The sequence below is a fragment of the Manis pentadactyla genome, chromosome 10 (genome assembly GCF_030020395.1).
Source record: "Manis pentadactyla isolate mManPen7 chromosome 10, mManPen7.hap1, whole genome shotgun sequence".
NCBI classification, from domain to species: Eukaryota; Metazoa; Chordata; class Mammalia; order Pholidota; family Manidae; genus Manis; species Manis pentadactyla.
Genome location: NC_080028.1, coordinates 34,168,092 through 34,181,122, shown reverse-complemented (window position 1 = coordinate 34,181,122; position 13,031 = coordinate 34,168,092).

Sequence of the window (13,031 nt, the reverse complement as noted above, 5' to 3'; positions counted from 1 at the left end):
CAAGATAATTTCGCCTGTCTTTCTCTAAGAGGTTTATGGTTTCTTGGCTTACATTCGGGGGTTCGATCAGTTTTGAATATACTTTTGTGTATGGGGTTAGACAATGATCCATGTTTGCTCCTTTTTTGCAGCCATCACCACCGGCTTTGGAGCTGTGACCCAGCACACCAGCTGTGGGACCAGTACATCCGGGTTTGGCAGCACCATCTCAGCGCCCTTCACATCTATGGTGTCAGCAGGCCCCACTGGCAGTGGCGGACTTGGGACAGGCGTGCCTGCCCCCCACAGCAGCCCTACCACCGGGGCACTTGGCTTTGGGTCAGGGCGGAGTGGGAGAACTGGTCCCAAGAACCCCTTTTGGGGAGCCTTAAAACCGAGCTCCCTGGGTGCAGCTGGCCAGAGCACACCAACTGCTTTCCATGTGGCCAGCACGCCTCAGAACACTCCTGGGTTTGCAGGTGAGTTTTGGAATGGGTTCGGTCTGCAGTGCCAGGCGCTGTCTTAAGTGCTGACACAGTCTCCGCTTTCGGAGCCGTATGCTTTGGTGAAGATTTAGACGTTATCACAAAAGTTATCTGTGAACAGATTCAGGTAGCAGTGTAACTCATAACCGTAGGAGCTATTTAGGTATTCAGCGACAGCCTTTCTGGGACAATAGCAAACTGAGGCCATGGCCGCAGTTCCAGGTTTGGGAGCAGGGGCAGCGGCGGGCGGTGAGGACTTTACAGGCACAGGAGCAAAGGCCCAAAGGCAGAGATGAGCTTATGTTTTCGTGAGCAGAGAAGAGCCAGGTGTGGCTAGAGGTTATAAAGGAAAGTGGGATAAACTGACATGAAGAGACAGGCAGAAAGGAAGATCATTCACAGCCTTTTAAAATGTTTTTTTTTCTTGGTATCTATCTACAATTACCTTAAGAACATTGTATTTATTTGGCTTCCCTCTTCACCAAGTACCCCGCACAAAACCCATTAGGGTCACTGTCCATCAGCTTAGTAACATGCTGTAGAATCACTGCTTGTCTTCTGTGTGTAGCCTAGCCATCCCCGTGCCGCCCCACATTATACATGCTAATCATAATGCCCCCTTTCTTTTTCCCTGCCCTTACCCACCCTTCCCACCTGTCTTCCTCAGTCCCTTTCTCTTTGGTGACTGGTAGTCCATTCTTGGGTTCTGTGATTCTGCTGCTGTTTTGTTCCTTCAGTTTTTCCTTTGCTCTTATACTCCCGAGATGAGTGAAATCATTTGGTACTTGTCTTTCTCCGCCTCGTTTATTTCACTGAGCATACCCCCCCTAGCTCCAACCATGTTGTTGCAAATGGTAGGATTCATTTTCTTCTTATGACTGAATTATATTCCATTTGCATACATTCATCTACTGTTGGACACGTAGGTTGTTTCCATTTCTTGGCTGTTGTAAGTAGTGCTGCGATAAACATAGGGGTACATGTGTCTTTTTCAAAATTAGGCTGCTGTATTCTCAGGGTAAATTCCTAGGAGCGCTATTCCTGGGTCAAATGGTATTTCTGTTTTGAGCTTTTTGAGGAACCTCCACATTGCTTTCCACAATGCTTGAACGAATTTACATTCCCACCAACAGTGTAGGAGGGTTCCCCTCTCTCCACAACCTTGCCAACATTTGTTGTGGTTTGTCTTTTCGATGGTGGCGATCCTTACTGGTGTGAGGTGATATCTCACTGTGGTTTTAATTTTCATTTCTCTGATGACAAGTGGTGTGGTGCATCTTTTCATGTATCTGTTGGCCACCTGAATTTCTTCTTTGGAGAACTCCCTGTTCAGCTCCCCTGCCCACATTTTTATTGGAATATTTGCACTGTGTTTGTTGAGGTGTGTTAGCTCTTGATATATTTTGGATGTCAACCCTTTATTGGATCTGTCATTTATGAATATATTCTCCCATGCTGTAGGATGCCCTTTTCTTCTGTTGATGGTGCCCTTACCTGTACAGAAGCTCTTAAGCTTGACATAGTCCCATTTGTTCATTTTTCTTTTCTTTCCCTGGAGAGATATGTTCACGAAGAAGTCGCTCTTGTTTATGTCCAAGATATTTTCGCCTGTCTTTCTCTAAGAGGTTTATGGTTTCTTGGCTTACATTCGGGGGTTCGATCAGTTTTGAACATACTTTTGTGTATGGGGTTAGACAATGATCCATGTTTGCTCCTTTTTTGCAGCCATCACCTCCGGCTTTGGAGCTGTGACTCAGCCCACCAGCTGTGGGACCAGTACATCCGGGTTTGGCAGCACCATCTCAGCGCCCTTCACATCTATGGTGTCAGCAGGCCCCACTGGCAGTGGCGGACTTGGGACAGGCGTGCCTGCCCCCCACAGCAGCCCTACCACCGGGGCACTTGGCTTTGGGTCAGGGCGGAGTGGGAGAACTGGTCCCAAGAACCCCTTTTGGGGAGCCTTAAAACCGAGCTCCCTGGGTGCAGCTGGCCAGAGCACACCAACTGCTTTCCATGTGGCCAGCACGCCTCAGAACACTCCTGGGTTTGGAGGTGAGTTTTGGAATGGGTTCGGTCTGCAGTGCCAGGCGCTGTCTTAAGTGCTGACACAGTCTCCGCTTTCGGAGCCGTATGCTTTGGTGAAGATTTAGACGTTATCACCAAAGTTATCTGTGAACAGCTTCAGGTAGCAGTGTAACTCATCACCGGAGGAGCTATTTAGGTATTCAGCGGCATCCTTTCTGGGACAATAGCAAACTGAGGCCATGGCCGCAGTTCCAGGTTTGGGAGCAGGGGCAGCGGCGGGCGGTGAGGACTTTACAGGCACAGGAGCAAAGGCCCAAAGGCAGAGATGAGCTTATGTTTTCGTGAGCAGAGAAGAGCCAGGTGTGGCTAGAGGTTATAAAGGAAAGTGGGATAAACTGACATGAAGAGACAGGCAGAAAGGAAGATCATTCACAGCCTTTTGAAATGTTTTTTTTTCTTGGTATCTATCTACAATTACCTTAAGAACATTGTATTTATTTGGCTTCCCTCTTCACCAAGTACCCCGCACAAACCCCATTAGGGTCACTGTCCATCAGCTTAGTAACATGCTGTAGAATCACTGCTTGTCTTCTGTGTGTAGCCTAGCCATCCCCGTGCCGCCCCACATTATACATGCTTATCATAATGCCCCCTTTCTTTTTCCCTGCCTTTACCCTCCCTTCCCACCCGTCTTCCTCAGTCCCTTTCTCTTTGGTGACTGGTAGTCCATTCATGGGTTCTGTGATTCTGCTGCTGTTTTGTTCCTTCAGTTTTTCCTTTGCTCTTATACTCCCGAGATGAGTGAAATCATTTGGTACTTGTCTTTCTCCGCCTCGTTTATTTCACTGAGCATACCCCCCCTAGCTCCAACCATGTTGTTGCAAATGGTAGGATTCATTTTCTTCTTATGGCTGAATTATATTCCATTTGCATACATTCATCTACTGTTGGACACGTAGGTTGTTTCCATTTCTTGGCTGTTGTAAGTAGTGCTGCGATAAACATAGGGGCACATGTGTCTTTTTCAAAATTAGGCTGCTGTATTCTCAGGGTAAATTCCTAGGAGCGCTATTCCTGGGTCAAATGGTATTTCTGTTTTGAGCTTTTTGAGGAACCTCCACATTGCTTTCCACAATGCTTGAACGAATTTACATTCCCACCAACAGTGTAGAAGGGTTCCCCTCTCTCCACAACCTTGCCAACATTTGTTGTGGTTTGTCTTTTCGATGGTGGCGATCCTTACTGGTGTGAGGTGATATCTCACTGTGGTTTTAATTTTCATTTCTCTGATGACAAGTGGTGTGGTGCATCTTTTCATGTATCTGTTGGCCACCTGAATTTCTTCTTTGGAGAACTCCCTGTTCAGCTCCCCTGCCCACATTTTTATTGGAATATTTGCACTGTGTTTGTTGAGGTGTGTTAGCTCTTGATATATTTTGGATGTCAACCCTTTATTGGATCTGTCATTTATGAATATATTCTCCCATGCTGTAGGATGCCCTTTTCTTCTGTTGATGGTGCCCTTACCTGTACAGAAGCTCTTAAGCTTAACATAGTCCCATTTGTTCATTTTTCCTTTCTTTCCCTGAAGAGATATGTTCACGAAGAAGTCGCTCTTGTTTATGACCAAGATATTTTCGCCTGTCTTTCTCTAAGAGGTTTATGGTTTCTTGGCTTACATTCGGGGGTTCGATCAGTTTTGAATATACTTTTGTGTATGGGGTTAGACAATGATCCATGTTTGCTCCTTTTTTGCAGCCATCACCTCCGGCTTTGGAGCTGTGACTCAGCCCACCAGCTGTGGGACCAGTACATCCGGGTTTGGCAGCACCATCTCAGCGCCCTTCACATCTATGGTGTCAGCAGGCCCCACTGGCAGTGGCGGACTTGGGACAGGCGTGCCTGCCCCCCACAGCAGCCCTACCACCGGGGCACTTGGCTTTGGGTCAGGGCGGAGTGGGAGAACTGGTCCCAAGAACCCCTTTTGGGGAGCCTTAAAACCGAGCTCCCTGGGTGCAGCTGGCCAGAGCACACCAACTGCTTTCCATGTGGCCAGCACGCCTCAGAACACTCCTGGGTTTGGAGGTGAGTTTTGGAATGGGTTCGGTCTGCAGTGCCAGGCGCTGTCTTAAGTGCTGACACAGTCTCCGCTTTCGGAGCCGTATGCTTTGGTGAAGATTTAGACGTTATCACCAAAGTTATCTGTGAACAGCTTCAGGTAGCAGTGTAACTCATCACCGGAGGAGCTATTTAGGTATTCAGCGGCATCCTTTCTGGGACAATAGCAAACTGAGGCCATGGCCGCAGTTCCAGGTTTGGGAGCAGGGGCAGCGGCGGGCGGTGAGGACTTTACAGGCACAGGAGCAAAGGCCCAAAGGCAGAGATGAGCTTATGTTTTCGTGAGCAGAGAAGAGCCAGGTGTGGCTAGAGGTTATAAAGGAAAGTGGGATAAACTGACATGAAGAGACAGGCAGAAAGGAAGATCATTCACAGCCTTTCAAAATGTTTTTTTTTCTTGGTATCTATCTACAATTACCTTAAGAGCATTGTATTTATTTGGCTTCCCTCTTCACCAAGTACCCCGCACAAACCCCGTTAGGGTCACTGTCCATCAGCTTAGTAACATGCTGTAGAATCACTGCTTGTCTTCTGTGTGTAGCCTAGCCATCCCCGTGCCGCCCCACATTATACATGCTAGTCATAATGCCCCCTTTCTTTTTCCCTGCCTTTACCCTCCCTTCCCACCCGTCTTCCTCAGTCCCTTTCTCTTTGGTGACTGGTAGTCCATTCTTGGGTTCTGTGATTCTGCTGCTGTTTTGTTCCTTCAGTTTTTCCTTTGCTCTTATACTCCCGAGATGAGTGAAATCATTTGGTACTTGTCTTTCTCCGCCTCGTTTATTTCACTGAGCATACCCCCCCTAGCTCCAACCATGTTGTTGCAAATGGTAGGATTCATTTTCTTCTTATGGCTGAATTATATTCCATTTGCATACATTCATCTACTGTTGGACACGTAGGTTGTTTCCATTTCTTGGCTGTTGTAGGTAGTGCTGCGATAAACATAGGGGTACATGTGTCTTTTTCAAAATTAGGCTGCTGTATTCTCAGGGTAAATTCCTAGGAGCGCTATTCCTGGGTCAAATGGTATTTCTGTTTTGAGCTTTTTGAGGAACCTCCATATTGCTTTCCACAATGCTTGAACGAATTTACATTCCCACCAACAGTGTAGGAGGGTTCCCCTCTCTCCACAACCTTGCCAACATTTGTTGTGGTTTGTCTTTTCGATGGTGGCGATCCTTACTGGTGTGAGGTGATATCTCACTGTGGTTTTAATTTTCATTTCTCTGATGACAAGTGGTGTGGTGCATCTTTTCATGTATCTGTTGGCCACCTGAATTTCTTCTTTGGAGAACTCCCTGTTCAGCTCCCCTGCCCACATTTTTATTGGAATATTTGCACTGTGTTTGTTGAGGTGTGTTAGCTCTTGATATATTTTGGATGTCAACCCTTTATTGGATCTGTCATTTATGAATATATTCTCCCATGCTGTAGGATGCCCTTTTCTTCTGTTGATGGTGCCCTTACCTGTACAGAAGCTCTTAAGCTTAACATAGTCCCATTTGTTCATTTTTCCTTTCTTTCCCTGAAGAGATATGTTCACGAAGAAGTCGCTCTTGTTTATGACCAAGATATTTTCGCCTGTCTTTCTCTAAGAGGTTTATGGTTTCTTGGCTTACATTCGGGGGTTCGATCAGTTTTGAACATACTTTTGTGTATGGGGTTAGACAATGATCCATGTTTGCTCCTTTTTTGCAGCCATCACCTCCGGCTTTGGAGCTGTGACTCAGCCCACCAGCTGTGGGACCAGTACATCCGGGTTTGGCAGCACCATCTCAGCGCCCTTCACATCTATGGTGTCAGCAGGCCCCACTGGCAGTGGCGGACTTGGGACAGGCGTGCCTGCCCCCCACAGCAGCCCTACCACCGGGGCACTTGGCTTTGGGTCAGGGCGGAGTGGGAGAACTGGTCCCAAGAACCCCTTTTGGGGAGCCTTAAAACCGAGCTCCCTGGGTGCAGCTGGCCAGAGCACACCAACTGCTTTCCATGTGGCCAGCATGCCTCAGAACACTCCTGGGTTTGGAGGTGAGTTTTGGAATGGGTTCGGTCTGCAGTGCCAGGCGCTGTCTTAAGTGCTGACACAGTCTCCGCTTTCGGAGCCGTATGCTTTGGTGAAGATTTAGACGTTATCACAAAAGTTATCTGTGAACAGATTCAGGTAACAGTGTAACTCATAACCGGAGGAGCTATTTAGGTATTCAGCTGCAGCCTTTCTGGGACAATAGCAAACTGAGGCCATGGCCGCAGTTCCAGGTTTGGAAGCAGGGGCAGCGGCGGGCTGTGAGGACTTTACAGGCACAGGAGCAAAGGCCCAAAGGCAGAGATGAGCTTATGTTTTCGTGAGCAGAGAAGAGCCTGGTGTGGCTAGAGGTTATAAAGGAAAGTGGGATAAACTGACATGAAGAGACAGGCAGAAAGGAAGATCATTCACAGCCTTTTAAAATGTTTTTTTTTCTTGGTATCTATCTACAATTACCTTAAGAACATTGTATTTATTTGGCTTCCCTCTTCACCAAGTACCCCGCACAAAACCCATTAGGGTCACTGTCCATCAGCTTAGTAACATGCTGTAGAATCACTGCTTGTCTTCTGTGTGTAGCCTAGCCATCCCCGTGCCGCCCCACATTATACATGCTTATCATAATGCCCCCTTTCTTTTTCCCTGCCTTTACCCTCCCTTCCCACCCGTCTTCCTCAGTCCCTTTCTCTTTGGTGACTGGTAGTCCATTCATGGGTTCTGTGATTCTGCTGCTGTTTTGTTCCTTCAGTTTTTCCTTTGCTCTTATACTCCCGAGATGAGTGAAATCATTTTTTACTTGTCTTTCTCCGCCTCGTTTATTTCACTGAGCATACCCCCCCTAGCTCCAACCATGTTGTTGCAAATGGTAGGATTCATTTTCTTCTTATGGCTGAATTATATTCCATTTGCATACTTTCATCTACTGTTGGACACGTAGGTTGTTTCCATTTCTTGGCTGTTGTAAGTAGTGGTGCGATAAACATAGGGGTACATGTGTCTTTTTCAAAATTAGGCTGCTGTATTCTCAGGGTAAATTCCTAGGAGCGCTATTCCTGGGTCAAATGGTATTTCTGTTTTGAGCTTTTTGAGGAACCTCCACATTGCTTTCCACAATGCTTGAACGAATTTACATTCCCACCAACAGTGTAGAAGGGTTCCCCTCTCTCCACAACCTTGCCAACATTTGTTGTGGTTTGTCTTTTCGATGGTGGCGATCCTTACTGGTGTGAGGTGATATCTCACTGTGGTTTTAATTTTCATTTCTCTGATGACAAGTGGTGTGGTGCATCTTTTCATGTATCTGTTGGCCACCTGAATTTCTTCTTTGGAGAACTCCCTGTTCAGCTCCCCTGCCCACATTTTTATTGGAATATTTGCACTGTGTTTGTTGAGGTGTGTTAGCTCTTGATATATTTTGGATGTCACCCCTTTATTGGATCTGTCATTTATGAATATATTCTCCCATGCTGTAGGATGCCCTTTTCTTCTGTTGATGGTGCCCTTACCTGTACAGAAGCTCTTAAGCTTAACATAGTCCCATTTGTTCATTTTTCCTTTCTTTCCCTGAAGAGATATGTTCACGAAGAAGTCGCTCTTGTTTATGACCAAGATATTTTCGCCTGTCTTTCTCTAAGAGGTTTATGGTTTCTTGGCTTACATTCGGGGGTTCGATCAGTTTTGAACATACTTTTGTGTATGGGGTTAGACAATGATCCATGTTTGCTCCTTTTTTGCAGCCATCACCTCCGGCTTTGGAGCTGTGACTCAGCCCACCAGCTGTGGGACCAGTACATCCGGGTTTGGCAGCACCATCTCAGCGCCCTTCACATCTATGGTGTCAGCAGGCCCCACTGGCAGTGGCGGACTTGGGACAGGCGTGCCTGCCCCCCACAGCAGCCCTACCACCGGGGCACTTGGCTTTGGGTCAGGGCGGAGTGGGAGAACTGGTCCCAAGAACCCCTTTTGGGGAGCCTTAAAACCGAGCTCCCTGGGTGCAGCTGGCCAGAGCACACCAACTGCTTTCCATGTGGCCAGCACGCCTCAGAACACTCCTGGGTTTGGAGGTGAGTTTTGGAATGGGTTCGGTCTGCAGTGCCAGGCGCTGTCTTAAGTGCTGACACAGTCTCCGCTTTCGGAGCCGTATGCTTTGGTGAAGATTTAGACGTTATCACCAAAGTTATCTGTGAACAGCTTCAGGTAGCAGTGTAACTCATCACCGGAGGAGCTATTTAGGTATTCAGCGGCATCCTTTCTGGGACAATAGCAAACTGAGGCCATGGCCGCAGTTCCAGGTTTGGGAGCAGGGGCAGCGGCGGGCGGTGAGGACTTTACAGGCACAGGAGCAAAGGCCCAAAGGCAGAGATGAGCTTATGTTTTCGTGAGCAGAGAAGAGCCAGGTGTGGCTAGAGGTTATAAAGGAAAGTGGGATAAACTGACATGAAGAGACAGGCAGAAAGGAAGATCATTCACAGCCTTTCAAAATGTTTTTTTTTCTTGGTATCTATCTACAATTACCTTAAGAGCATTGTATTTATTTGGCTTCCCTCTTCACCAAGTACCCCGCACAAACCCCATTAGGGTCACTGTCCATCAGCTTAGTAACATGCTGTAGAATCACTGCTTGTCTTCTGTGTGTAGCCTAGCCATCCCCGTGCCGCCCCACATTATACATGCTAGTCATAATGCCCCCTTTCTTTTTCCCTGCCTTTACCCTCCCTTCCCACCCGTCTTCCTCAGTCCCTTTCTCTTTGGTGACTGGTAGTCCATTCTTGGGTTCTGTGATTCTGCTGCTGTTTTGTTCCTTCAGTTTTTCCTTTGCTCTTATACTCCCGAGATGAGTGAAATCATTTGGTACTTGTCTTTCTCCGCCTCGTTTATTTCACTGAGCATACCCCCCCTAGCTCCAACCATGTTGTTGCAAATGGTAGGATTCATTTTCTTCTTATGGCTGAATTATATTCCATTTGCATACATTCATCTACTTTTGGACACGTAGGTTCTTTCCATTTCTTGGCTGTTGTAAGTAGTGCTGCGATAAACTTAGGGGTACATGTGTCTTTTTCAAAATTAGGCTGCTGTATTCTCAGGGTAAATTCCTAGGAGCGCTATTCCTGGGTCAAATGGTATTTCTGTTTTGAGCTTTTTGAGGAACCTCCATATTGCTTTCCACAATGCTTGAACGAATTTACATTCCCACCAACAGTGTAGGAGGGTTCCCCTCTCTCCACAACCTTGCCAACATTTGTTGTGGTTTGTCTTTTCGATGGTGGCGATCCTTACTGGTGTGAGGTGATATCTCACTGTGGTTTTAATTTTCATTTCTCTGATGACAAGTGGTGTGGTGCATCTTTTCATGTATCTGTTGTCCACCTGAATTTCTTCTTTGGAGAACTCCCTGTTCAGCTCCCCTGCCCACATTTTTATTGGAATATTTGCACTTTGTTTGTTGAGGTGTGTTAGCTCTTGATATATTTTGGATGTCAACCCTTTATTGGATCTGTCATTTATGAATATATTCTCCCATGCTGTAGGATGCCCTTTTCTTCTGTTGATGGTGCCCTTACCTGTACAGAAGCTCTTAAGCTTGACATAGTCCCATTTGTTCATTTTTCCTTTCTTTCCCTGGAGAGATATGTTCACGAAGAAGTCGCTCTTGTTTATGTCCAAGATATTTTCGCCTGTCTTTCTCTAAGAGGTTTATGGTTTCTTGGCTTACATTCGGGGGTTCGATCAGTTTTGAACATACTTTTGTGTATGGGGTTAGACAATGATCCATGTTTGCTCCTTTTTTGCAGCCATCACCACCGGCTTTGGAGCTGTGACCCAGCACACCAGCTGTGGGACCAGTACATCCGGGTTTGGCAGCACCATCTCAGCGCCCTTCACATCTATGGTGTCAGCAGGCCCCACTGACAGTGGGGGACTTGGGACAGGCGTGCCTGCCACCCACAGCAGCCCTACCACCGCGGCACTTGGCTTTGGGTCAGGGCGGAGTGGGAGAACTGGTCCCAAGAACCCCTTTTGGGGAGCCTTAAAACCGAGCTCCCTGGGTGCAGCTGGCCAGAGCACACCAACTGCTTTCCATGTGGCCAGCACGCCTCAGAACACTCCTGGGTTTGCAGGTGAGTTTTGCAATGGGTTCGGTCTGCAGTGCCAGGCGCTGTCTTAAGTGCTGACACAGTCTCCGCTTTCGGAGCCGTATGCTTTGGTGAAGATTTAGACGTTATCACAAAAGTTATCTGTGAACAACTTCAGGTAGCAGTGTAACTCATAACCGTAGGAGCTATTTAGGTATTCAGCGACAGCCTTTCTGGGACAATAGCAAACTGAGGCCATGGCCGCAGTTCCAGGTTTGGGAGCAGGGGCAGCGGCGGGCGGTGAGGACTTTACAGGCACAGGAGCAAAGGCCCAAAGGCAGAGATGAGCTTATGTTTTCGTGAGCAGAGAAGAGCCAGGTGTGGCTAGAGGTTATAAAGGAAAGTGGGATAAACTGACATGAAGAGACAGGCAGAAAGGAAGATCATTCACAGCCTTTTAAAATGTTTTTTTTTCTTGGTATCTATCTACAATTACCTTAAGAACATTGTATTTATTTGGCTTCCCTCTTCACCAAGTACCCCGCACAAAACCCATTAGGGTCACTGTCCATCAGCTTAGTAACATGCTGTAGAATCACTGCTTGTCTTCTGTGTGTAGCCTAGCCATCCCCGTGCCGCCCCACATTATACATGCTTATCATAATGCCCCCTTTCTTTTTCCCTGCCTTTACCCTCCCTTCCCACCCGTCTTCCTCAGTCCCTTTCTCTTTGGTGACTGGTAGTCCATTCATGGGTTCTGTGATTCTGCTGCTGTTTTGTTCCTTCAGTTTTTCCTTTGCTCTTATACTCCCGAGATGAGTGAAATCATTTTTTACTTGTCTTTCTCCGCCTCGTTTATTTCACTGAGCATACCCCCCCTAGCTCCAACCATGTTGTTGCAAATGGTAGGATTCATTTTCTTCTTATGGCTGAATTATATTCCATTTGCATACTTTCATCTACTGTTGGACACGTAGGTTGTTTCCATTTCTTGGCTGTTGTAAGTAGTGGTGCGATAAACATAGGGGTACATGTGTCTTTTTCAAAATTAGGCTGCTGTATTCTCAGGGTAAATTCCTAGGAGCGCTATTCCTGGGTCAAATGGTATTTCTGTTTTGAGCTTTTTGAGGAACCTCCACATTGCTTTCCACAATGCTTGAACGAATTTACATTCCCACCAACAGTGTAGAAGGGTTCCCCTCTCTCCACAACCTTGCCAACATTTGTTGTGGTTTGTCTTTTCGATGGTGGCGATCCTTACTGGTGTGAGGTGATATCTCACTGTGGTTTTAATTTTCATTTCTCTGATGACAAGTGGTGTGGTGCATCTTTTCATGTATCTGTTGGCCACCTGAATTTCTTCTTTGGAGAACTCCCTGTTCAGCTCCCCTGCCCACATTTTTATTGGAATATTTGCACTGTGTTTGTTGAGGTGTGTTAGCTCTTGATATATTTTGGATGTCACCCCTTTATTGGATCTGTCATTTATGAATATATTCTCCCATGCTGTAGGATGCCCTTTTCTTCTGTTGATGGTGCCCTTACCTGTACAGAAGCTCTTAAGCTTAACATAGTCCCATTTGTTCATTTTTCCTTTCTTTCCCTGGAGAGATATGTTCACGAAGAAGTCGCTCTTGTTTATGACCAAGATATTTTCGCCTGTCTTTCTCTAAGAGGTTTATGGTTTCTTGGCTTACATTCGGGGGTTCGATCAGTTTTGAACATACTTTTGTGTATGGGGTTAGACAATGATCCATGTTTGCTCCTTTTTTGCAGCCATCACCTCCGGCTTTGGAGCTGTGACTCAGCCCACCAGCTGTGGGACCAGTACATCCGGGTTTGGCAGCACCATCTCAGCGCCCTTCACATCTATGGTGTCAGCAGGCCCCACTGGCAGTGGCGGACTTGGGACAGGCGTGCCTGCCCCCCACAGCAGCCCTACCACCGGGGCACTTGGCTTTGGGTCAGGGCGGAGTGGGAGAACTGGTCCCAAGAACCCCTTTTGGGGAGCCTTAAAACCGAGCTCCCTGGGTGCAGCTGGCCAGAGCACACCAACTGCTTTCCATGTGGCCAGCACGCCTCAGAACACTCCTGGGTTTGGAGGTGAGTTTTGGAATGGGTTCGGTCTGCAGTGCCAGGCGCTGTCTTAAGTGCTGACACAGTCTCCGCTTTCGGAGCCGTATGCTTTGGTGAAGATTTAGACGTTATCACCAAAGTTATCTGTGAACAGCTTCAGGTAGCAGTGTAACTCATCACCGGAGGAGCTATTTAGGTATTCAGCGGCATCCTTTCTGGGACAATAGCAAACTGAGGCCATGGCCGCAGTTC